General features: G+C 34.7%; 1 protein-coding gene across 4 annotated transcripts in view; it reads right to left on the bottom strand.

Annotated features, from left to right (window-relative positions):
* The window catches only part of LOC114871466, a 123671-nt gene that overhangs the window by 78491 nt on the left and 18191 nt on the right, over positions 1 to 26989 (bottom strand). For 2 of the 4 annotated variants that reach the window (XM_029177399.2, XM_029177400.2), the window contains exon 3: positions 4380 to 4629. The gene's annotated coding sequence lies outside the window, so the exon portion shown is untranslated. Of the gene's footprint in view, positions 1 to 4379; positions 4630 to 12282; positions 12302 to 12989; positions 13137 to 26989 lie in introns of those variants that run through there. The other 2 variants (XM_046290123.1, XM_029177401.2) reach the window with 2 other exon arrangements.

Below are 26989 nucleotides of genomic sequence, written 5' to 3' on the forward strand. Positions count from 1 at the left end.
CTGTCGGCGAAACTTCGCTTTGACTGACTTATCGCTCGATTAATTATACAAGGTGTGGCTGCAATAGCGGGTATAGATGGACATGAGGCGAATTCTCGAGGAAAATTGAATTGGAATTATAGAGCTGAAGACGAAGAACACGTAGGTACTACATTTTTATTATACTTTGATGGTTAATGTCGCGTATTAATTATTTTGATGCATCAATTCTTACGTAATTTGTCACCATCGCATTATTAGTCACTCTATTATACATATAATAGAAAAGATTCATTTTGTAGTGTACACTCGAGATCAAATTAGGCTTCATAGGGAAAATAGCGATGTAGGAGAAGCAGGAATTCTCAAAATCTTAAAAGTCATTTAAAAACAAAATAACATAATTTTTACTATTAAATATTATAAAATTTAATATATAACTGAGAAATATGAATATAAATTATCAATAATTATTCTCTTGGGGAAGCCTGATTTGATTGCAAATATACATTGAATAAAATTAACAAAAATTAATCTATCAATAATCTTTCGATAGAAATAAAAAGAAATGAAAGATAGCAAAAATTATAGATTTTGCAAAAAGTGAAAAATTAAATTTAATAGAAGCAATACCGAGGGTAAACATTTTCGTAATACCGAAACTGTAATTAAATTACCATATATTATTATGAAAAATTGCAACATTAGATTCAACTTCACGAAAACCATTAGCCCAATGAAAAAAAAAAAATATGTTTCCAACAACCTAATATTTTAATGAGTGAAAATCTATAAAAATTGGTTTAAAAGTAATGGAAAGCTGGTACTTCCAAAGCAACAACGTGTTAACAATATCATCATATAAAGCAAGACAGACAACATTATCAGTGACGAAAGGAAGGAATAATATCCTCTTTCATACTCGTATCTCCGTTCTTCGCGGTTATTACCAAAGAATACATTATGTCACATGCTTCAGAAACTTCGAACACTTTCTTCCATCCGTTACCATTGTTCTATCAATCATTCAGAAAATTGATCGCTTTCGTTTCTCTTGTTAAATAATCTCCCAAGATTCATTCATTCGATCGAGTTGATTACGATTTATTATCAGCGTCGAAATTAAAATACGATGTCCACGGAAGTGACGTTTCAATGATTACGAGTGAAAGAATCGTGTGTTCCGTGGATTCTAATACTTGTTTCTCTGACTATCTTAACAACGTACTTGTTTACTTACACGATGTACGCAGCTCGTTCACATGCTCGCATTAACTTACACAACGAATTGCCTTGACGATTATTTAACGCCATTCTCAGCGTAAACACGCTACCGTATCGTCGTATAGCTCGCTGTTTGCATCGGCATGTTCCATTCAGATTGCCGAATGATGGTCAACGCGAAGCAAACAATCGTGGAACACGACAAGGTGGCAAAACTATTCGGCAAAGCTTTTCAGAGCTATTTATCGGCTATGCTCGGCGACGTATGTATCTGGCAACGGATATTCTATTGTGATTTAGAAAGGTTACTGAATGAAAGAATATGCGTATCTTGATATAAAAGTTCTATTTTCAGTTGCATTTCAAATAGAGATTCTTCGAGTAAACATGAATGGAAAGTTTCGAATTGGATACAAAAAGGGCCTCAGGTGTTTAAACCCTTTTTTAAATTATATTTCCTATTCTTCTTATTACATACCTTATACCTTGCATTCTTGCAATTACTTTATTTAAATGAAGCAGATGTGATAATACACCACATTTCTTATATATTACTTTATGTTATACTACTTAATGAAATACAACAGTAGTTGTATTATAATATTTCAATCCTTAATTATAATTATCTTAATAAGGAATAAATACACCTTTTATTGTTTTAATTATTATTCCAATTATTTGAATTGGTATAAATTTTCTAACTTTGCAATGGACATTTTTAAATGGAAAAAAATTCGTACATGTTTAAATTTCAAAAGGTGTAAAAATTTTTGTTGAACATTTTAACGAGACCTGATTCCATTCTTTTTTTTCTTTACATCTCGTATTATCAGATGTTAAAATTGCATAATGCAAACGTACATTTCATTGCGGATTCATTTAACATAATTTTAGAGGAAATTTCATCCGATATGTTACTTTGTATTATTCCCTTTGTGACTGTTCACACGTCTGTCTGAAATGATCATTTAACGATGATCACGTATCCGAGGCTCATAATTACGTAAATTAGAACGTTGTTCTGATTACAATTTCTGTGTGCAAATTATCGTTCGTGTTCGATGAAATCTTGGAATAATACAAAAAAATTGTGGTCAACTTAATCGTGATTAACTCGACTGCGTACATCCGAATTCGTGATAAGGCTGTCTCGGTAAACGTTTATCAAAGCCTCGTGTAATTAGATAAAACTCGCTTCCGGCATAGCAGCAACAAAGTTTCATAGAATTCTCCGTTCGACGTGTGAAAAACTTTGTATGTTTCTTCAAATATTCCCGAAATTCTAAATTCTAAATTCTAAATTCCAAATTTCAAATTTCAAACCCCTAGTTCCTCATTCCAAATTCCAAATCTCAAATTCTAAAGTTTTTAAACTTTAAATTACACATTTCCACTTGAAAATAGATTCTCAGATATACTGTGCCTCAACAATTCCCGTTCGAGGATTGATTCCTTTTTCTTGGGAAACTCTCTGTTACTTTCCTACAAGCAAGAAAATACGAAGCATTTCCTGGCTGCTGGAAACCATTTTTAGACCGTCGAGGACTCTCCATTTTGGCTGGCACTTTCAGCGCGAGTTAAGAGAGAACTAACAGCCGGAAAACCGGCCTAGTACCACAAAAATGTTGTATAAATCCCGAGGGAGGTTTTCGTATGTTCCTTGAGCATCGTATATTATGAGAAGCATTCCAGAACTGTGGAAACTGGATCACCAGACTGTTGCGCACTCCGCGATTGCCAGCCTCGATTCGACCAACTATGAAATTGATGTGAATCGAACTTCTGTTCAAGTTGAAGTACTTCTTCCTTATCTAGATCGTAACTTCTACGTTCAGTGGTATAGAAACATGATTTTCTCTCTTATTCAATTGACTGATATTTTGATTCAACAGTCAAGTTATTAAATATAATTTACTGTTAGACTGATGCATACAAAATGTAATTTTTCTAAAATTTAGTATGATATTATCATTAATGTAACTAGATTTTTTTTCTGGGGTGGGCTAGGTCATTTAGCTTTATTAACCCTTAACTACTTTCGTTATTTAGGCTTACAACACAAAAATGTATCGACGCGTTAGAAATATACCTCATGAAGATACTTAAGGGTTGATAGTGTCAAGGGTTATGTTTAGGATATTCAAATATAAAAATTTTTGAATTTTTGAATTTCGGAATTCAGAATTTAAAAATCATAGAACTGGAATTTTGGAATTATAACATTTTTGAATATTAGAATATTAGAATCTTAAAATCTTAGGTCTTAGAATCTCACAAGGGTGATAGAGCTATCCCTATCTCGGTATACCAACATCTATTACCTTAATATTTCGTTATTCCTTTCATCTACAATTTCAAACACCTAACACAAATATTTCTAATAGAAAATTAAAAAATTCCTAATAATATTTCTATGGATTTCTATGAAAATCCATACATGGTAACTTTCACTCGAACTCAAATATGTAAGAAACCTTATGCAATGCATCTGTTTAATGTTACCATATCTTTTGTCTGAATAGTTTTGTTATCACGGTTACTGCACTGAGAAAGAAATCCTGGAACGCGAGCCAAGACCATTGCACGTGAAGTTCAGTGGTGGAAAACGCAGCTCGTTTCGAAGCGTCACGTGCGAAACGTTAGCATAAAGTAAGACACATAGGGTGACGAGAGAGACAAATGGAGTCAATAGTTGTCAACAGTGGGAAAGTAAGAGGACGAAACTGTCCCCTGTGCTATTTCAAACTGTACGCGACCTTAAACCTCGAGATCTTAAACTTGCTTCACCGCACGTGACACGCGAGCGTAAAGGTGCTCGAATCGAAGCCGGTAAGTAAGTACTTTCTTCCGTGCGCGAAATAAAGTGAAATTTTTTAAAAAATCCTACAAAAATCCTGAAAATGTAACGAAAAAAAGAATTAAACAGTGCGTAATTTCAATGAAAAATATCAAAAACTTATAAGATATTTCATTCTGATAAAAATATCTGAAATTTTCTCTGTTGAAAAGAAATGAAATTTTATTGGAAAATTCATGATAAGAAACGCGCGAATAAAAAACACGAAATCAGAAAGAAAATTAAACTTTCCATGTTGAATAAAGAAGAAGTTTGGTGGAAATTGCTTGTAAGTAACATCTGGAAGTCGTTGAAAATTCTAAAATATGGTTTCACTTACCTTATTCCAGAGCTGCAGTAATTGGCAAAACCCTTCCTTCCCGTTTTCTTCCCTTTGTGCTCACTCGTCGTCCTTCGTTCTCGGCTCCTCTTCTCGTTCTTTATTCGCCACTCGAAAAAACTTTAAAAACGACCGAAGAGTTCGAGGAACTAATACTCTTCTTGTACGATGAAAAATTGCTCAGACGACGCATAGAATTTTCTTTTCCGTGGAATCGAAGGCCATGGTGTGTCCCGAACGATTTGACAATCTGAAATAAGACAGAACATAACGGATGATTAGATTAGATTGGACACTACACTTCAGACTTATTACGTAAAACCTTCTTAAAGAAGAAGAGACTAATTGTTTGAAGATCGTTAGTTTAGTTAAGTAGGAAGCAGGGTGAGCTTAGCCACTTTGAAAATGTGGAAAATGCGACCCTTTCATCATTCTGAAATTTCCAAATTTTCAAATTCCCGAATATTAAAATTTCATAATTCCAATATTTCTGAATTTCTAAATTTAAGGCTATTAAAATTTTATAATTCCAATGTTCCTAAATTTCAAGACTCCAGGAGTAACAAATGTCAGAACTCCAAAATTTTTTAATTCCGGTATATCACAATTTCATAATTCCAGAATTCTAGAATATCAAAATGTCATAATTCAAAAATTTCAGAAGTAAAACATTTCAAAATTTTGAAGATTCAAAGAAAATCCGAGTTACGCCAATGTTGGAAATCGCGGAAAATTCGTATACTAAACAAAGAAAAAAATTAAAAAGCGAAAGAAAAACATTTTGAAAATAAATCTTCTCTTCCATGAATTTAATATTAAATTTTACTTCGTTCCAAAGGAACAACTTCATAGAATATTTGAACCTCCAACAAGATCGTCCCTTATTTACAAATTTTCACTGCAATGAATTTTAATCCATTTCGTTCCATAATGCCATGCCTTGGCTGCTATAAAATGTACTTTCAGCTTCTAATCAAAGCATCTTCTTAAACAAACCGGAGACCTATTTACAGGAGACATTAATTTACTGTACAAACAGCCGAAGCCACGAACAGACATTGCCTGTTTATTCAGTTCCATGACCAGAAAAGTCTTTCTTAAAAAGTACGTGGGTATCTACGAAAATCAGACGCAGAAGAAAACTTGTGTAAACAGAAGATAGTGCAATTAAGAGTAATGAAACTATAAAGCTTGAAACCCCTTCCGATTCCACCCGAATTTTCCCTGATTATCAACATATTATCATCAGTGCTGAATTAAGGGGAATTATTCTAAAGGGGCACCCTTCTAAGCCTTTTCATTTTTTTATGATTAATTTTTATTTTATTTTATTGAAAATAAATTTCGAAGCTCTGGTAGCCTAAAGATCCAAAAATCTTGATCAGGTCCTAATTATTACAAGTACTCGTTTAAAAGGGGTGAATATTTTATAATATTTAACAAAACATTTCTATCTGCCTTACGTTTCTTAAATTTATTACCAATTTCTTGAAAATGCTAAAAAATATTTCTACTACTGTCACTAATTATAATTCAACCACCTAGTATCATTGATTACATTTATATGCAAAATTATTAAAATTATCGTTATGTAGCTCTACCTAGTTACGCCATTGAGAGAGACGATACCTTCAAGGTTTCATAGTAAATACTAAACTACTTCTTGGAAGCTTCGGTTTTGCTTCTAAAAAAATTTCCCGGTATCCTCGATGGATCTTCTTCACTCTTTCGGTCCGCGTTCATGGAAGCAGCAAGGCAAAAAGACGAAACGATGGATAAACGTCTAAGACGGCAAACAACAGGAAGGATCAGCGGACTTGAAGAATTTTCAGAAAGAACCGACAGCCTCGAGTACATGCTTTCTCCAAGGAATCTCGAAATTTATTGCCCTCCATCCACCAAGGATTAAACGTTGTTAAATAAGTGAAAAAAAGGGTCAATGAAAAATTTATTACAATCGTTGAAGCAAAGGGTTCTAGTTAAATTATTCATAATTGAGACAAGAATTAAGTGAAATAATATTTTGATAGACAAGAAAATTCTGTGATTGCATTCGATCAAATAAATATACTACTTTTTGTAGATCGTTCAATTAGATCTGATAGGTAACAATTTTCTCCAGCTCCTTTGGTGATCATAATGAAACTGAAGCGTTTGATTTTACGAGCTCGTAAAGAAAACGAGTTGGCAGGCTGTCACTGAACGAATCGTTTCTACAAGATTACCTGCCGCCATAAATTCGACAGCCAATCAGAGATCTGTCTGAATCGTTGGTAAGCAGGTATTTGTAGCTACCTATCATTTAGCAATTATCATTAAATTCTAACGACAGCAAAATCTGAGAGATAATTCCGTGGAAATCTTGCTCACACGTTAGCTGCTATAAAAATCAACTCTTACTGATATTGTATAAAATGTTTAGCTGCTGTGAGTTAGATTGATAGTATCAAAATATATAAAGTTTTTATGCAATTATTTTTATATGCGGTTATTTTTACACAAATAACATTTATTGCATATTAATTTGAAGCTCAAAGTCTAATGAAAATAACCATGCTAAAGCTATATTAATATTTATAATATAAAATAGTTGATGATCAGTTACAATAAGCAATAACAAGTCTACCATAATTTGATGACATAAAAGTATCGCTAAATAATACTTATATTACATTAATTTGAAGCTTAATCTCTATTGAAAAGTATTGGACAAAAGTTTTATTAATATTATTCATATAAAATGACTGATGGTTAATTATAACCAACAATGGATAACAGTTACATCCATATGTACCTTTCCCTGGTGAATTTTAATTGGAACATGCAAAACAGAAGTTCCAGCTAATGAACGCACAATACGTGACACATCACAATTAATTTGACATATGTACGGTTCAAATAAACAACCATAATCAATTACGTAATTGGTATAATTTTGAATAACTCGTGGCTTTAAGTGATACAGATTCTGTGGATCGTGTTTTGATAAATGAATTAGAGATTCACCAATAACTAATTCCAGTAATGTAATATAATTGATTAATTAACACTATAACCACTGGTGTTTAATGTGCATTGACTATTAAAGTGAAAATAAAATTTAAAAAAATACAGTAATTCTTTATCTCAACAAAAGCCAACGTATAAACCTTTTAATAAATTTTATAATTTAAAATAAGAAACCTGAAAAAAGTCAGATTGACCACTTTGGGAGTTCTAATGTTAAAACAGAACCTTTTCATTATGTTAATAAGGAAAATTAATAAATGATGTAGGAAACTTAGAAGCTTACATTGCAAGATCAGATAACCATAATAATTGCCATTATAATATATAATACGTATCCATTTTCACTGTCGTAAAGATTGTGTTAAAATTGCAATTTGCAATCTTCCAGTAAAGTCAAGAAACGAAACATACGATCAGGTCGGCAGAATAAGTTTGTAAATATTATTACATTCTCGGGTCATAAAGTTCTTTAGCGGATGTCAGGAGTGAAACCACGCTTTGTGTCATCCAAGCTAGGATAATATTCGAATGTTTATGATGCTGATTAACAAAGAAGCAAGCAACATGTCCAGCTAACCTTTGCTAGATCGTACTGCGAATAGTTTCAAAGAAAATGTAAATGCTAACAAAGAACCGACCGGTACACTGATGAGCCTTCGACATCCGTTATTCAGTGGTTTCTTTCCTTCAAGACTGAACATTTTCGAGTAGAGATTCATTAACTAGATACAAAATACTGGGTGCGGTAAGAGCTTTCTCCCATAAATGGAAAAAGACAAAATAGGGAAAAGATACGAGCTTTTTGTACTACAAGTTTTGTATTAGAAAATTGGATATAAAATAGAAAAATAATAATAAAATGAAGTAAAATGAATGATAATAAATAATAAAATGGACAAATATTTTAAATCTGACAAGATTCAAGAATATTCTTTACAGTGAATCTGAAATTTTCTTGATAGATAAATCAAATAATCAATTAAGTGACTTTATGACTTTTCAAACTTGTAAATAACTTGAAGTTATCCATTTTCTTATTGCTCAGAATTTTTCAGAAAATTATCAGATCTGTTTATATTATACTTTGCAGACGCATTAATTATCAACTTCATTTTGAATCAGTCATAGCAGAGGTCAGTTCGTTCGTCATTAAAGAAAATAAACAATGTATTTGCATTTACATTGATAAGGAGGAAACGTATATATACATATATGTATACAACGTTTAGAAAGTGAGACATTGCAAATTATGAAACCTTGGAATAATAAAACTTTGTATAATGAAACAGCAAAAATACTAATGATAGTAAAATATTTGAATAGTGGTATATTCAAATGATGAAACATTTCGATAACAGAACATCGATTTGAATTATCGGGAAAAAATTAATTTAAGTAAGTAATCATTTGAACGATGTAATATTCAAATAACAAAATAATTGAATTGTGGAAACTTTGAATAGTAGAATATTCTAATAATGAACTCTGTGCAACTTTCAAGTTTATAAATTCAAGAATTTAGATAATAAAACATTTAAGAGATGTAATATTCGAATAACAAAATTCTTAGACGATGAAATTTTTGAATATTATTATCCTAATAACAAAATAATACCTGGTAGAACTTCTAAGTAAAATAAATTATTACAATAACAATAACTGAAATGATACAATTTTTGGATAATAAAACATTGAGATAGTAGAGCTATTTAGATAACAGAGATTCTATTCTACCTACACGGTCCCTTGGAACGTGAACTCATTTCTCTGGTACATACACGGACGCTGACAGTATCCTGGCATTGTCTCAAGCCGTAGACGAAAGTTACACAAACATAATTCCACTATTTATTCCGTTTATTTGCATTCATACAAATTCGAATAATCCTAGTGACGTCAACGCGTGCATTCGCGAGCAAATTTCCACAATCGTTCACCTCGAAAATAAGATCGTCTCTGCGCGAGACAACGATACCCGTGACTGACACCGATTGTCTATTCGTTGTTGCTTATTTCGCCGGAACTTTGTTAGTTTCGCGAATTAGCTTCTCCCGACGATAAATATTTACACATCACTGAATGTGGGTTAACGTTTTTGCATATCGCCCCCACGAAGGATATTGCCGACTATGACAAATGTTATGGATCCAGAACAAACACGTGCCACTGATAAGAGCTTCCTTTTTGTCTAACGTTCTTAATTGCTCGTCCTTATCACCCCATAATTTGTCGTTGTTCCGTTTCTAACAAACTTTCACTCTGATTAACACGTTGACTATTAGTCGATGCTGGAGCTGTTCAGAATGTTATTAAATAGGAAGAATATATAGTTTCAAGAAACTAATATGAATATTTTATAATTAGTAGGGTGTTTGGGTATTCAGAGCTTCGAGAAAGCTAGGGATTCGAATTCGATTCAAAACAATGTGGTCATTTTCATCAAATCTTAAACGTTGATTGCCACAGTGAAGATGGGCATTTATTATGAAACATATAATTATTAAGAATAAGAATAATTAATTTTTTAATTTCGAATGTCGAGCATTCAATTTGCTACGTTACATTATTAATCAAAATAATATTTTTCTAATGTTTTCTTTGAATTATTATTAAAGTACGTGTAATTTACGATGCGAGTCACTGATGACACCGCTGGCATTCAACGTATCAAATTAATGTACCAGAAGTGCTATTTGGCAATGCTTCTGTGCCATCTTTTCTCTAAAAGATTTCGTTCGTGTCGTAACCATTTCCATGTCTCCTTCGTTCAATGCTGATTCCCAAGGGAAAGCCTTTCTACATGCATTTCGAGCACTTCTATGACAATTTTCAGGTGCTAACAACGCTGCCGAGGAAGAGCGGTTCTTCCTGTTATTCCGTCGAAAATCGAGCCACTTGACCCGGAAGGTAAAAGCCCTCCTGTTCGGCTAGCGATCGAGCGGAAACTTCAGACATTTGCGTTAGCCCTTCCTGACCTTAACTTGCTCCCTAAAGGCTGTTTGAGTAATGGCGCGGCAGAGAGAAAAATCGTGCAGGAAATAAAGAAAAATCGTTCAACCTCGAAAAGGGGAGCCTGGCTAAAAGCAATAAACGTTCGCCGATAGCAATATCGCTTTGTTTCTGGGAAATTTTTCAATGTGGTTACACCCAGTGTCACACTTTGCCTCGTTCCTTTTTTTCTGGTAATCAAGAGCACAAATTCAATAAAATCAAACGACTAAAAAAAAAATAATAATAATTACAGTTTTAGTGTTCCATTCTATACAGAGGGATTTGTACCGTGACATTCCAGGTGTTAATAAAAAAATGTTGTTTTCCATGTTCATTTTTCCAAACGTGCAGTTGCATGGAAAATATAGCAATGTTCCTATCCTCGGCCCTCATATTTTCCAACGGAACGATGAAACAGATTTTTACGAGCGCGATGCACATCGCTTTGCATAATGTATTCCGCGACAGGACACACGATGCGTCCAAGAATAAAACATATCTGAGGGCACGCGATCTACTGAACCGGTTAAATACGAAAACATTGCAATTTCCTCCGTGTACACAATATGAAAGACGGGTTCTCTGTTTCGGCTCGGGTTTTTTTTATTGCGCATTAATGTATGGAATAAAATATAGCGAAGCATATACTCTGTCAGCGATGGCAAGGATCCTACGGAGTCTGAATATTGATAGATTAATGTAAAAGGAAACATCGTAGGTAACCAAATTCAGCGATAACAAGGATCCTTTCAGAGATTATGTTGGCGAAATGCGATACGTGAGTTGTGATTATAAACAATGACGGAAAAATATGAAAAATTCAATAATTTGTTTTAAAAGTTTGCAACGTTATGGAACGTTGTTCAAGGTATAATGTGCATAAATAACGCTGTTAGAATGGTCAAGAACAGTTTAACAATCATTTTTACATTATTCTTTAGTTTTGATAGCGATGTGAATTAAGAAATTTAAATTTTATCATTAACACTATGATTACCAGCTATTCAAAATTTTTTGATTAGATAATACTCTTATTTTTAATAAATTCTATCTATCAAATTTTTTCTATTATTCACAATTTCAAATACCAAATACGATTAAATCCCCCATATCGACATTTTCCCTAGGGAAGCCTACTTTGATCACGAGTGGAGTTAAAAGAATTTCTAACAATATTGTGGATGATGGATTGATACAAATGATGTGGTAGTCAACACTGATAAATAATATAAATATTACCTCCAGTTCGGCATGAAAAATAGTTTGTACGCTGCTTAACACTTTAAAGACGAAAATAACGATTATTTGCAAAGATTAATATAAACTGTGACGAAAAATGGATGAAACGAACGGTAATCGGTGCCTGTAAGCAAGTTTCTTCGGGACCCATGAAAATTCCAGCAACGTCTGAAACGATGGTTTAACGATCGATCTTGACCCAAAGGTTGAAATGAAAACATTACTGATGGCCATTATTGACCTTCGTGGCGAATGAAACGTTCGTCGTGCACGTAACCTAAATACAGATGATCGCCAAACGAACAACGAGACAATTAAGCTAGCCGGAAGTCGTACGAATGGCCGCTCAAAATGTAATTGACACACAATGGTACACACACGGTTCGCCTTCTCTAATTACATTTCTACGTCGAGACCCGATGCGATGTGTCTGATACACTCGTTCGCATTTTTCAACTTCGAAATCAACTTCAATTTTCCATGAGCAGGATATCTTTGTCGAGCAAAGAACAAGAAAAGAGGTCTATTACTCTTGAAAAATTAATGTTGGAAAAGAAGAAGACGAAGAGGGAGCCTTTCTTCTATGGGAGATGTTCGAGAAGAGGTGCAAATTGTTTTTGTTGATCGCACACTATGAATTGATGGATTCGAATATATATATTACCGGTTTGGAAATGAAGTCCGTTTCTTCGACGTTCGAAACGTGTATAGACTCGAGGAAGGCTGAAGAACGAATGAATGTAAGGTCGCGTTTCCGTTGCTCACCGATAATTCGAGTGTTTCTGTTTATGCAAAGGGATTATCCTCTTCTCGAGCGCGATACCAACTTTGCCGGTTTCGCAGGTAATCTAGCGAGCCCTCGAAATTTTAAATTAAATTTTAATTTTATAATATATTTTCAAGATTATCGTCTTTCTGTTTGACACGGCGACCCCTCAAAATTTTTAATTAAATTTTAATTTTATAATATTTTTTCAAGATTAATAAAACGATGACTCTGTATGACTTACACCTAGGAAAGATTAAAGAAGGAGCTTGCTCAGTCCACCAAATAGAACATATAGAAAATATAATATTTTTCTCATTTAACCCTTCACTAGCATACTGTATCGCTAAGTTCTAAACAAAATTTTTATTTTTCAGAACTTCAAATTTTTGTTTTTATTGCAACAAGGTTTAAACATTTCACTTAAATGTCGCTTTTATTATAATTAACAGTTTAAATAAATATCTCAGAATTTTTTCAAATTTTTTTAAAGCCCAGTACAACATAAAATCAGGCCCGGAAATAAAAGACCCAGTTTGCCGGATGCGTTAATGAAATAGAACATTGCCAACGACGGATTGGAAAATTTCCAAAAAATAATTTACTTCTGTTAAAAATGAATTGTTACGTATGAGACTCGGTCTTCCTGGGGTTAAAGGTGTATCTTCGTAACCGATTGTAAATCAAAGCACAGACAAATTTAGAATCTAATTTATTGTTTATTTTTGGCAAACACGTAATTAGTACGAAAGAAAATCAATACTATTGCGCTAACTGGAGAGAAACGCTCCTCGTGACTTCTCGCGTACGAAACGATATTACGCGTCCGAAGCGTACTAACGTCGCGCCATGAGTCTACGATGTAACGACGGAAAATTCCTTATCTCATGCCGAGCAGCGAGTTTCTTAAAAATCAAAGACCGTCGGCGTCAGTCGGTTAGACGAACGTGGATAGCTGAGACAGACAGCTGAAGAAACCGACTTCAACCATGGATTTTACGCGAATTTAATAACCGAAGACTTTTCGAAAGTGCAACGCGCGGTGCATCGGTTGCATCGAAAGTGCAACACGCGGTGCATCAGTTGCATCTCAACTGCAACAGTGAAAATAAAATAATTTCTGTTACCACGCTGAAGCCGTGAATCAAAGTGTTTTCTTTTTTCTTTTTTTTTTTCACTACTGATAAGTGTCTTTTAAAAGCAATCCATAACCGTATCTGCAAATTACAAAATACGTATTGCTTTCCTTACTCATTCAAAGTCATTGACTCAAATATCTGAATTATGTATGATATTGTTGATTATTTATAAAAATTTGTCTAATTTAAGAAATCATGTGCAGCGTTTAAACAATGAACTCGTTGTCTCTGTTTACTCAATTACGAGTAAACCAGACTATAAGTAGCCTTTTTAACTGCGATTTACCCTTTGCTCTCTATCAGAAGGCCGGATTGAACCTTGCCGAGCTAAATGTTCCTCACAATGCATATGAGCTCGTGTACTTACGATCACGTTTAATGAAAACCGTAGAGCCCATTTAATAGAATTTATAGCTAACATCACGTGTTTTCTCCTTACCTTCATTACGACGTTAATGCACCGCTCGTTTCAGGTTACCAGAATTAATCAAAAGGAAAATATAACCGTTTGTAAGCCGTGCATAATTACACATTTGTGTCGTAATTGAACATTTAATATGATTGCAATTTCTGAACATCGCTTCGTTCAACAATTTCTGTATAATGTATGCAATACATGTCGAGTTGATCTAAAAGAAACATTTATTAAACTTGAAAGAAATGCCTATACAAATTTATTTTCAGAAAACAGCAGAAAAGAAAAATTATTTTTATAGAATTATTAGTTGAGAAGACACCAATGAAACTAAATAAGTTTTCAAAAATGTATTACATGGAAAATTAATGTATTTGCAATATATCCTTAGCTATGAAATTTGTTTAAAAATTTCTGAAAATTAAATTTTAATCTGCAAGCAAGGACTATGTTTCCTCTTATCTGGCTAGTTTTAAGACCTACATTAATGAAACATTTTCCATTTCTGCTCGAGTACATTATATGCACTCAATTCCTCTGATCCCTTATTTAGAACAACCTGCATTACTCTCCTGATTAAGCAAAGCTCGTTATGATGTTAACGAAGAGCCGATATCACTTCCCGTTAAACGGTACACGATCCTATAAGCCATTCTTCAATGGACGATTTTCTTGGATGTTCAACAATATTGTCCACTGATAGCGTCATTATTAATATATTAGAAACCTATACCGAAGTAGTTAATACAGAATGAAAATAATACTATTCATATGGATTTTGTCTCACGAATGATTATACGGTAACGAGATTACTGTTAAAACAGCAAAAGTTATTATATCTTCATTAGTGGAGAACTATAGCAAATTCTTGCCTTGTTTGATGAATAATTACAAAACATTTATTCTGATGGGTTTAACATTTCTGTATACCAAGAAGAAGGGAAAGAAAAATAAGAATTTTTTACAGAATTTTTTATGAAAATTTTAATTTGACTCTTGGATTGTAGATCACATTCAAATTTAAATTTAAGTTTAAATTCTTCTTTATTTGTATTTAAAAAATTTTTAATTACTTCTCCAGAAAAAGCATGTTCGTGAGAGAAATATCAAAATAGAAATAGAAATGACACAAAATTGCTTGCGTCAGATGAATTGTTACGTTTTTATTGTGCTATTTTATTCAGCAAAGAGAAAATAAAATTGTTAACGACGTTTCGTTAGTAGCAGGGGCGATGCCGATAATTAGGTATATTCGAGGAAAGCTTCCCTCTGCGAAACGTCTTAACAATCGTTCTCAGCTCTTTCACGTAGAAACTGAAACTCCGTTCCCGTCGTTAATTGCAATAATTTGATCCTCCCGTTCCATTTTCGAAAACTTCAACTACAACTTCTCTCGATTGCTAACGATGATGCGCTTGGTTCGTTCTTAAAACGTCTAATAGAGATCTTTGCATCAACCATCTAACTTACTTGTTAATTTTCGACTAATTAATAAGTAGTTGTTCACTCGAAGAAATTTCTACCCTCTAGACTCTGGAGAGAGATGTTTAATCGTGTTTCAATTGTAAAATGGAAATTGGTACTTTTGTTACGGATAATTTTATTCGAAAATTCTTCGGATCTGCATTGTTCGCGTCAGGTCGAATCGGATCCTTGCATACTTTTAATATTCTTCACTATAATTATTTTTTATTTTTAATTGCAATTTTTATCGAGACATAGGAATATTTCCAAATTTTCTGCTCATGGTTGCTAATTTTTCCATCATTAAATTATTACAATAAAATGACGATTACATTTTTATACATCTAATACAATAAAATAACGATTACATTTTCATACACCTAATACAAGTTTCCATTTTTCTGAAACCTTGAAATAAAAATTCTTAGGATAACTTCGAAAATAAAAGCATAACACCACGTTCAAGTGACTCGAAGGATATAAAACTAATCGAACAACGAACTCGCCAAGTGCTGGTAGGATAATCAGTGAAACGGACGAGATAAGAAACGAAAGGAAAAAGAATCAAAGGAAGCTCTAATGGCACCGAAACGGTCCAGTTTCTTGCAAGAAAGTCGATCTACAACGCTGCATCAAGGATAGCGGCTGCAGCGTACGAAAATTGAAAGAAACGTAATAGAAGTCATCGAGAAATGTTCTCTGCTCTTCAGAAGAAATTTCAATTATCGACTATTTGTTAAACGGCAACGACGAACTTCTACCGTGTACCTTCTGAAAGTGTAGTGATAGCAAACGATGTAAAAACAAAGAGCTAACGAGCGCAAGAAACGATTCGTTTCATTTTCTTTTCGCTTTAAATTGAAAAGAGTTGTTCTTTTCATTCGGAAATGGGTCGATTCTAGCTACATTTGTGACCTTTCGTGAACGTAGAAGAAGGCTGAGAAATGGTCAAAACGACTTTGAAATTGTAAAAAGGCACAGCGTTTTCTAGCTCTATAACAAAATTATAAAATTTTTGTTTGCATACTTCTTCTGCTATTTTTCCTGTATAGAGCATGACTAATACGAACAGTTTGATAAACAAACACTTATTTTTGTTTACGACGTTTCGAACCCATTTCGAATCTTTTCAGACACATTTATTCATATGAAAACATTCGTGACGTAAAAATAACATACGTGAGTTTGCAAATAAATGAAAGAATTAAATATAAGCTTAGTGACATCAGTCGTGTGACGTCAAATTGAAATAACAAACAATTGTTTTTGACTATTCTTAGGCTATTATTGGATTCTTCAGAAAATTTGCAGCATTTTCTATTAAAAGGCCCATCTTAGAAAAATTGAATTCCCAATTTTTAAATATTACAAAGAAAATTATTTTGCATTTACCTATTTAATAAAATGATACTTGAAATAAATAATGGTCCCAGGAAATAAATTTGGAAATCTAAAGAATCATCTGTTCAAATTTTGCTAGTTGAAAAAACTACAAATCCATTTTTCATTATCCTCTATTCTTGTCTACAATAAAATGGCTCCACTAGTGAAGATATACCAAGATACACGCGCCGATTTAAATGCAGTCTTTTCAGTCAACTCGTCGACTGAAAACAGCGAACGAGCTCGGCTCAACGTGAAAGGAAACGTTAGCCGTTTCAATAAGTTTCATTCAACAAAATGAGAAAGAAAACTAGCGAGCATGATAAAAAGAAAAAAAGAAATGGAAAAAGAAAAAAGGCATCTCGTTCGACGGCGTATCTTATCGCTGGCAGAGGAAACAAATCGTAATTATCCTCCTGTCGATGAATACTTTCTGTTTTCTCTCGTTTCATTGAACGGCGCATCAATTATTAAAGAAAAGTAGCGGACAGGAAACCATTCAGGGATGGACGAAGAGTTCAGGGAAGACCCCGTGATCGATAAAGACCGCACTGCTGACTATGAAACGTGTCTCCTGACCTCGATCAATACTGCAGTAAACGTAACACGAATCTGAAAACATTTCCACCGGAACGAACTTCCAACACTTAAAATTGAAACACGCGTGAAACGATTGTGCCACCTCTCGAAAAACTGTTATCGAAAATCGAAAACGTCTGTGAACCGCGGAAATGGAAACGTTCCCGGGTGAAATGAGACACTGCCTTGCAGCTTCATTTCTATTCGTTTTTTATTTTTTTTTAATCACTGTTGTATGTACTGTTCTGTTTTGATCCGTAGATGGATGTATCTGGACGGATTTGTTGAAGCGGAAAAGTCGAAGAAACCATATCGAGAAAGCAATTTAATAAATGAAATCGACAAGGGTATTAGATTTTTAATCTTCAAGTTGATTTCTTGAAGAATGCTTTGGTTTGTCATCTTCGAAATGAAATATTGTGTTGTACAATTTAAAATTTATTTTTATATATGGCAAAGTGTGAATTGAAATTGAGTTGAAGAATTACACGTTCATATTATTAACACGTTGACTGCCATGGTGATAATGAACATTTTTAGAAATAGAATAGAAATAGAATAGACGAGAATAGAAATAGTTAATTTTCGAATTTCAAATTTCAAGATTTCTATTTGGTATTTTACGTTATTTGTACAATAGCGATATTATTTAAATAACATTTTCAATAACTTCAGGATGACAATCAAAGTGCTAATAAAAAGAAAAAAAGAAGTATAACAAGTATTCCATTATTTTGTCCAATTCTTATTACAATTAAAAAACAAAAACAAAGGAAATAAGTAAAGAAATCTGCAAATATATAGAAGTTTGAATAAAACAGCCCATTTGATGCAACACAATACCTTTATTTCACTTTTTCCATTACCTCTGTACTGTTTCAATTCTCAAGAAGAAACTTCGAATTCAAAAGCCGTAGACCTTCGGTATCTCGAAACTGGTGTTCGGTAAACCGAAATTATTACCCGGTAAGAAGAATCTCCGAAAGAAACCGGCAACAGCGAAACCGCAATTGGTTTCTGAAATTATTCCTCCGTTGAAGGTGTAATAGAAGCTGTCCAGAAATGTCCAAACGCAATATACGTGCATGGCGAACCGTGACAGAAGCGTCGTTTATGCGCAACGTATACATACGTCAGAGAGTGCGTATAATTGGCAATGGAATATTATTATTGCACGACGTGACACGAAACCGACCAACAGCATCAGTAACAAGCTGAACAGAGGAATAGAAGAGAATGCCTGTTCTCGCGGAAGGTACACGCTCGTCAAACGAGATTCGTGTCGAGAAACTCATAAAACATCCTGCAAAATACGTTAATGATGTGTGACAGTGGAATTAGCAACACAGTAATGGCAAATAATAGCTGTGCTCACGATATAAGAGACACGTGTCTCTCTAGATTACTACAGACTTACAGTCTCTGCACTATGTTCAAGGTTTTCTTTCATTTTTACATTGACGTTCCTCTTTCTTTTATCAACAGAATTTCTCAGTAAACTTAATATTTATAATAAACTTCGAGTTTTCAGCTTCGAAAGCTCGAGATATGCTTCGAATGGTAAAGGATCGAACTCCTTGGATTTGATGCTTGAGCCTTCAGACTCGAAGTCTTCAATCGTCTGATAAGGAAATACCTTGATCATCGATTTGAATAAAACTTTGTGGATTTACAGAGTGATATATTATATAATAAAAAAGTTACACTTCACTTAGACCCAACTATCCTTTAAGAGTTTGAAAAGTTCAAAGTTAAAAATAGACTGATAATAACTCGATCAACAATAAAGGGTTTCAGATTGATTACTTGAATTTTAAGAACTTTAAGAGCTGAGCGTTAGTCTTGAAAACTGGAGCGGACTAGGATTTACTTACATTTTTATCGAGAGATCGGTGACACGACGGGCTGTAATTTTAATTAATTAGGCTGCAAATCCCTAACGACCCCCTGTGAATTTCCCTAAATTCCTCATAGACAGATAGTTCTTGCTTGAAAGTTCACTCTTTAAATTAATTTTTTAAGTTTCAAAGACTCAATCTCTACACGTTACTACTGTGTAGCATGAAAAATGAACCTTTGTTTGACATTGAAGTCAAATTACATGGCATGGCATATAATCAAGATAAATAGGAAATACTTTCGAAGCTGTTTACCAGCTGAATAACCATTGAACTTAAGTCGGGCCATTTTATCAGAAATTCCTCATACGAATATGTTCTGATGACTGACAAAGTTCAAAGATCCGTCAGTTAACAATAACGCATTCGTATACACATTTGCGTGCGTTGAAGAAGGCACACAGGTGTGGCAAGAGTTTGTCGTCACATCCTGCTAGACTGTTGCATTTTTCATTTCGCAAACCTTGCAACACGCTATTCGTAGCTGTATGTAAATAGATGAAGCGGTTTCCGCAGCCGAATTCGAATGACGATAAAAATAAAACGCAACTGTTTGAAATTGAAATAAAACTGCTGCAGTTTTATTCTTAACGTTTAATTGATTCAACAATTTTAATCTTCTTCGTATAAAAATTTTTCTAAAGTTTACATTTTCGACTACAACGTGTTTACCCATCATATTTCGCTTTACATCGGATTAAATATTAGCTCACGTTCTACTATTTACACAGCAACTCCCGATACCGGGTAGCTGAAAGTGCTCCCACTTTTTTGTGTTAAATTCACAATCGCCAGATTTACAAAAACTAATCCACTTCGAGTACGGAGCTTGACCATATTTACCATCGTCTCGATTCTACCAAGTTATTTTCTACAGTTTTGTTGAAGAAGATATTTCTTCTCGGAAGGATATTTTGAGAAACATTGAAAAATTTTTAATAAATCATTGGAATCTTTTCTGACGTAGATATGAAAAGGGGGTTCAAGAGTTATAAGATAGATATTACATTTTTGTAAAAGAGTACGTAAATATCTCTCGTTGTAAGTAGACTGAAAATTGAAATTCTAATTCAATAATAATTTTAATATCCACAAATACCAATTATTTTTAATTCTTAATGGCTCCCAGAGCCATGTCCTCGTCAGAATAATTTTTGAAAATAAAAATAAAAAAAGTTAAACGTTATGAAAATTGAACAAGGAAGACGAGAAATTTTCATCACGTTGCAAACGACCGAAATCGGGTCGCGAGGATCCTAGCAGTTTCAATAGGGTCGAAGAAATCCCGCAGGGGTAGTAACGCCCCTGCGCCTTGCAATAGTACTGCGCGTCGGTGCACCTGCGAGCCAGGGGTGCATCTCATGCCACGATGATCAATAACTTGAACCACTCTCGACCATTGCTATCAAGTTGCCGGATCTTAGGTTAGTTTCCGGCGTCGTCTACACGCATCCCTCGAGAAATTTCAACACACATTTATTATGGTGTACATATGGTAATAATCCGAGATATGTCTGCTGAAACTACCACGGAACTAGAGCCATTCAAAATTATTCCAACGAGATAAAGTTGCGGCCTGAAATCTGGATTAACGATGTTTAAAATTATTTTCTGTTAAATTAACAACAAGTTGTAATCTCACGACTCTCGCAACAGCATTTGCAGTGAAAATTATTTAACAAAAAGGAATACTTCAATTTTAATTTCATTGATTGGTATTTCTAACAGGTTTAGAGCTACATGGATTACCAGAAGATAAACAATACAAAATAAGTTAAAATTGGGACTCTCTCCATGGTCCGCTGTCCGAGCGAAATTTGTAATCTCGGTCAACAGTGACTTCATCATCTTCAGTGACATAACTTTGAATAAAAGAACATTCAAAAGTAAAGTTAAACGTTTAAAACTGAATAATCATTGCAGAACGATTGGCAAACAAGTTTCCTAGAAATAATGAAACTCGAAGAAGCGGTTCATTAAAAGAAACCCATAGACGACCATTGAAGCATCGCAAAACAAGCAACGCTATACTTCCGGAATAACTAGAACAAACGAGAACGCACCGTGATACGATCTTACCCGTCGTAACAGACACTCGACTAACAATAAGATCAATCTTCTGTATACACGTTCTTCTCGGAAAAACAATTTCGCGAGGAAGTACGCACAGACCCGCGCAGCTGTTCGGAACGTTTCGTAACAACGAAATTGAGCCTGGTGGATTTAATGTTAAAACAGAGACAGCTCGTAATTCTGGTGGCCGATTACGTATCAGAACTGTTATCCAGCCTCTTTCCTTTCGTCCAGGTAATTTTTGCAAACGAAACCGTGACAGTAGGCTGACAAAGAGACAGGAAGGAAAGAGAGCGGTTGGAACCGGCATGTGTTTGGCCAGGATGCTCGTAAATTCCATAGCCGCCAGTTTTTACGGACATCATGTCGGATAAACGTCGCTCCTAATGTGGGCCTAAACCGAATTATGCGAATTAGAGGCCGACCATGGACAGATAATGGTCCCCTCTTGAAAACCGAGCGTCCTCTTAACGGCCCTCCGACACTTTTGCAGGGGAGATTAAATGTTATTAATGATCGCGACACGGCTGCACGCGCAACCGCTCGTTGTAAGCCTTTTTTAAATAGCCGGATCGCGTAAAATTAATAGAACCGAGCGGGACAAAAAATTTGGGTATTTTAGATAAACCCCTGGTGAAAGAATCGCTTCCGCTTTAGCTTTGTGTAGGATTCATTTTCCTAAAATATTATGCTTATGAAAAAAATTAATAATTTTTTCATAATTATTTCTTCTTACATTTAAAATTGATCATTTTATAAAATTTGAAGAGATTTAGCTTGGATCTTGATTGACATATACTCTGCTAATTAACGGTTAACGTAACCAAAGCATAACTGAAAAATAAATAAATAAAAATGACGAAAAGTTATACAGGCTCCTTTGCATATCGCCTAAAATGGAAATGAGTAAAATAGAAACTAAAGCCGGCATCGGTCCATTTCAGGCCAGCCAACCTTGTAACTAACCAACAACTATTGTTTCGGTATGCAAACCCAGTATAAAGGGGAATATTATAAAATTCGTTATGGAAATGGGTGGCAACAGTTTCCATAGCGTGTTCCGCGATTGGAGGTCCTCGTGTTACACGAAGTAGCGAGTTTGTCGAGTTTACTCCTGTCCCGATATACGTGGAACTTGGACTGCTTCCCAGTTCCTGAGAGCAATTACTCCTGTCTACCATAATTACGTGGCGTTGCAACAGCGTTACAAGGTACTTGTACGTCGCTAGATAAGGTCAGGACATGGCTTTCCCTTCTACTCTTGTCGACGATACTTTCGTGCTCGTCCTTTTTGTTGCCCCAACTGTTGTACACGATGGTATCCAGATGGAGGTGAAATTAATCGGCAATAAATAAGCGACTTGTTACACGGATAATAATTTCAGGGTGATTTAATTAGTTACCTTAGCGCCGAGTTTAACTCTTATACTCCTCCTACGATGTATTACAAAGTTTACAGCCGTAGGATGGTATTTGATAAGTGTGAGATTGAACGTGTTGCGATAAAGCTACTTGAAACTTCCTTTTAGATTTTAATTATATTCCTCTCTGTTACATTTAATTTATGTCGCTAATCACCGGTGACTACCGCCGTATTCAACGTGTTAAAGAATTAACCAGAATTAATTGTCGTTTAATTAAGGGCGCAAAGAAAATTGCACAGAAGTGGTTAATTATATTCAGACACCGGAGTAGCATCGACTTACAAAGAAATTTCCTTGCAATTTCCTTTTTATTCCGGCGATACTCGGCACAGAGAATATTTATTACATTACTTTCAAGTATTTTCACGTAATTTTGCAAGCATCTTGAAACAGGTAACACGATTCTCAAGGGGTGCAACTCCGAACTTTAGGGGAACCTGCAGCGACGTATCATCAATCTTGCTGTTATATAGCATGTATCGTAAAGTTTGATAGTTTGAATTGCTAGTCGATCGAAGGAGATTAATGTTTCTTTAATGTTGTCCGATTAAGTCTTCAATTCTACACGCAGTCATTATAATTAAAAGTTAACATTGACGATTTCAATTTTCATATTAAAAATTTCTGAGACTGTTGTTTTCATTATTCATAGATTTAGACAATTTTGATACCTAATAGTTGTTTGAAAATATTCGGTCGTGTATAGATGTGCGATATTCTTGAAAAATTTTAATATTACTTAGAATATTAAAAAAGTAGAATTATCAATGGCGAATAATAATAACTAGAAAACTTTTCTGTAACTAAAGTAATGAGAAATCTCTGTTGAAATTCAAAGTGGCGCAAATTCGTTAATTTTCATCGAACGATTGGAAACCTTTTACCAAATTGAACGCAACCACCCATGAATTTATCGGTCACGTAAGCAAGCGTTTAGAAATCGTTGGAAATTCTCAATTTATTCAACGTCAGGTACTCTCTGAATACATCGGAGCAAAGGAGTATACACAAGCCATGTTTGGTCATAACCAGGGGACCAGCACTCCTGGTTAGTTCGACAAACGTGCAGGCAACCTGCGACCAGAGTTTGCTCACGATGCGATCATATAGTTGCAGCGAACTGGTGTAAACACTTTACACGCAACGTGGTTCCTCTGTGCGTCAGTCCGCAATATCCTCTCGAGACTATGATCGTGGTCGTATTAAATTGTCTCTGAAAGGATACCCTGACAATATCCCGACCTAGCCCAACCGTTATTATGGAACATTGGAACAGCTGCTCGGATGCTTCACCGACGTCTCGGTATCAAGGGATTTGGTGCTAAAATCAACCGAGATGTCGCATGCTTAATTACTCGTGTACCTAATTAATGTAAAGCTGTTCGATTGCTTCGAAAACTTTCATTACTCACGTCAGTTTCTTTTTTCAAGAAAAATTCAGTTACTATTAAAAAAAAGAAGAACAATTTAACTTTGTTCCTTATCAGAATATTCTTAATTTGTTTAATTTAAAAGTTACGAACAAAGTTAAGAAAATGATCCTCGGGAAATTCGCTATAAATTTTCAACCAAGGCAGAGAAATTTTAAAACGCATCAGAACAGTTACGATTTTATACAGATACCCAAAGTTTCGTTGCAAATCCTCAAAATTATTATAAGAACGTCTGCTTTTCAACTGCGATCACCCGGCGGCGCTTTAAACGTAAACTAGCCCCGTGTTCTCGGGGGAAGAAGAGTTTCAAAGGTACGAGACGAGATGCCGAAGAAAAGAACATACCGATGGAAGAATGAAAAGCAAGAAGAAAAGGAGGATAAAAAGGAAGGAAGAGGAGGAGAGTAAGAAGAGGACGAACAAGAAAGGGAACAAGTGGTCGCGAAGAAGGACGAGGAGAAGGACACGGCGGAGGAGGTCGACGCGTGATGCTGCTTGAGGACGAGAGACGAGTGGAATGTAAGAATGTACCCGGCGCACCTGCCTCGTGGCTTCGTCTCAAACGGAGACGAGCCGGACCGTGCACCTGAAGAATCTTCCACTCGCGTGTGGATGAGCTTACACGCTCGTAAACTCCACGCGAAAGATAGAGTACGTAAGTGTACCGAGTGTGAGGTATGTACAGCACCGAGCATGGAGGACTTTCCCAGGGTAAATTTGTGAAGTACATTGATTAGAAAGATGAAAAATAAAAACAAAAGTGTAAAAATACTCATAATAATAAAATATATAAAAAACCGGTTAATAATTTTGTGTGCCCCAAAGAAAAATTTAACCAATACTGCTATTATTTCAAATAATCTTCTGATACATATTTTGAGTAAAATGAAAATATTAAAAAATCAGAAACAAACTTTTCTTAGAATGAAAATTTATTTATAAATTTTTGAATGAAAAGCAAATTATTTCAAATAGCGAATAATTTCTAATTTAAAGACATTTTAATTTGAAATAAAGTACAATTTTTCCTGTTATTTTCAAATAACTAGTTGAATTTTTAATTATTCGAATAAACAATTAATTTTTTATTCTTGAATGTCTTCGTTTTAGTCGAAATTTGTGTCAGAAGATAATTTGAAATAATGCCTAACTCTAATTATGATGAATAGAATAAAAAAATGAAGACAAAGTGGCGTGAAAACGAGTGGTTTAGCTCGATGACTATGAAGATCGGTGGAGCACGTGTACGCGAGCGACGCGAGAGAAAGGGGCGTTTTATCTGGCTGAAAGTGAGGCTTATTGACCTACCGCCTAGCCACCGGTCACGTCGACCTGTGATACGGCCTTAAAGTCGCGCTCTCAACCTCTCCGAGGCCGTTTCAGGTATCCACGATTGATCTTCGTTGAAAGAAGCTTCAACGCGTCGCGACAGGAAACACGAACTGAATCAGATTGAATGCAAACACGAGACCGTGTCCTGTATTATTCGTGTCGACGTTCCACCAGATGCACAGGAATTTCATGGAAACTTTGACGAAGTTACGAAAGTTATTCAACTTTAATGGCAAAACTTCTCCGTACCGAAATAGACATTCTTCTACTTTAGTCGAAGAAGAATAATTACTGTTAAAGAAATGTTTCCGGGTAACTTGTTATTAAAAACAGTTTGCGATGCAGCGATAAATGGAAAACAAAGAGGAATGATATTATTCAAATTTAATCGTGGTTTTACTTTTTTTTTTTTTTTTAATGAAAAATATGGAAGAATGTAGAAATGAAGAAACTTCATTCATGGTGTAAATATGGCAAACTTGAGTTGAAGATGTATTATTAATAAATCATGGTAATTAGAATTATTAAAGCAATCGTTATTGTTTCGTATTCTCGCGTCACATTTAAATATACCGAAATGTGAGAAAATATTCGAATTTAAAATAGTAATAAAGAAGGCACAATGCCAAAGGTACGAAATTAATTTGCCTAACTTAAAGGTACCAAATTAATTTATCTAATACATACCCATAATTCTCCAACTAAAACAAGCAAATCCTTTTGCTACATAATTCTATTTTTAAAATCCAGCAACAGATGAAATATTACCAAAACGACCTAACTCGACATTACATTCTACCATATTTACATAAGACCACTCTGATTTATACCATTTTAAACAGTCTTCTGCTAATACCTTAAACAGTACACCGTTTTGTATTCTCCTGTAGGGATAGAAATAATCCAACGAGCATAACTTCATGTCTCCAGAGACGAAAAAGAAAACAGAAACATAAATTGAAAGTAATGCCGTTTAATGCTCGAGGGGTTTACCTTCAAAACGTGGGGACCAGACAAAATTTCAGCTTAATCTTAATTTCAAATTCTACCTGGGGAATACGTATCCTCGAACATTCGCAAAGCAGAGAGGTCCGTTTCAAGCCACAATTCAATATTCAAAGGATTCGCTGCTCCATTACGTATCGTATCCTCTCGCGCGTAAATGACCCACTATGTACCTATAGGCGACAGATCGAGAAAGCGATCTGGACGTGCAAATTGCTTGCGTTTGCCGGATGCAATTTCGATATTACAATATTATGATCAATTTCTCCGGTCTGTTTGCACAAAGGCCAGATCTGACCGTGTACGCGCCTCAATAATCGCCGCATCGATACGCAGCGTAGGTCAAGCGCGTTCAACGTAATGGCCAAAGATTAATTAATCGCTGCGTCTATAACGGGACCTTGATTAATTTTTTTTTTCTTCTTCTAACTAGTCCATCTACTAGTATCTAGTGGAAAGT

Source organism: Osmia bicornis, chromosome 2 (genome assembly GCF_907164935.1).
Source record: "Osmia bicornis bicornis chromosome 2, iOsmBic2.1, whole genome shotgun sequence".
Classification (NCBI taxonomy): domain Eukaryota; kingdom Metazoa; phylum Arthropoda; class Insecta; order Hymenoptera; family Megachilidae; genus Osmia; species Osmia bicornis.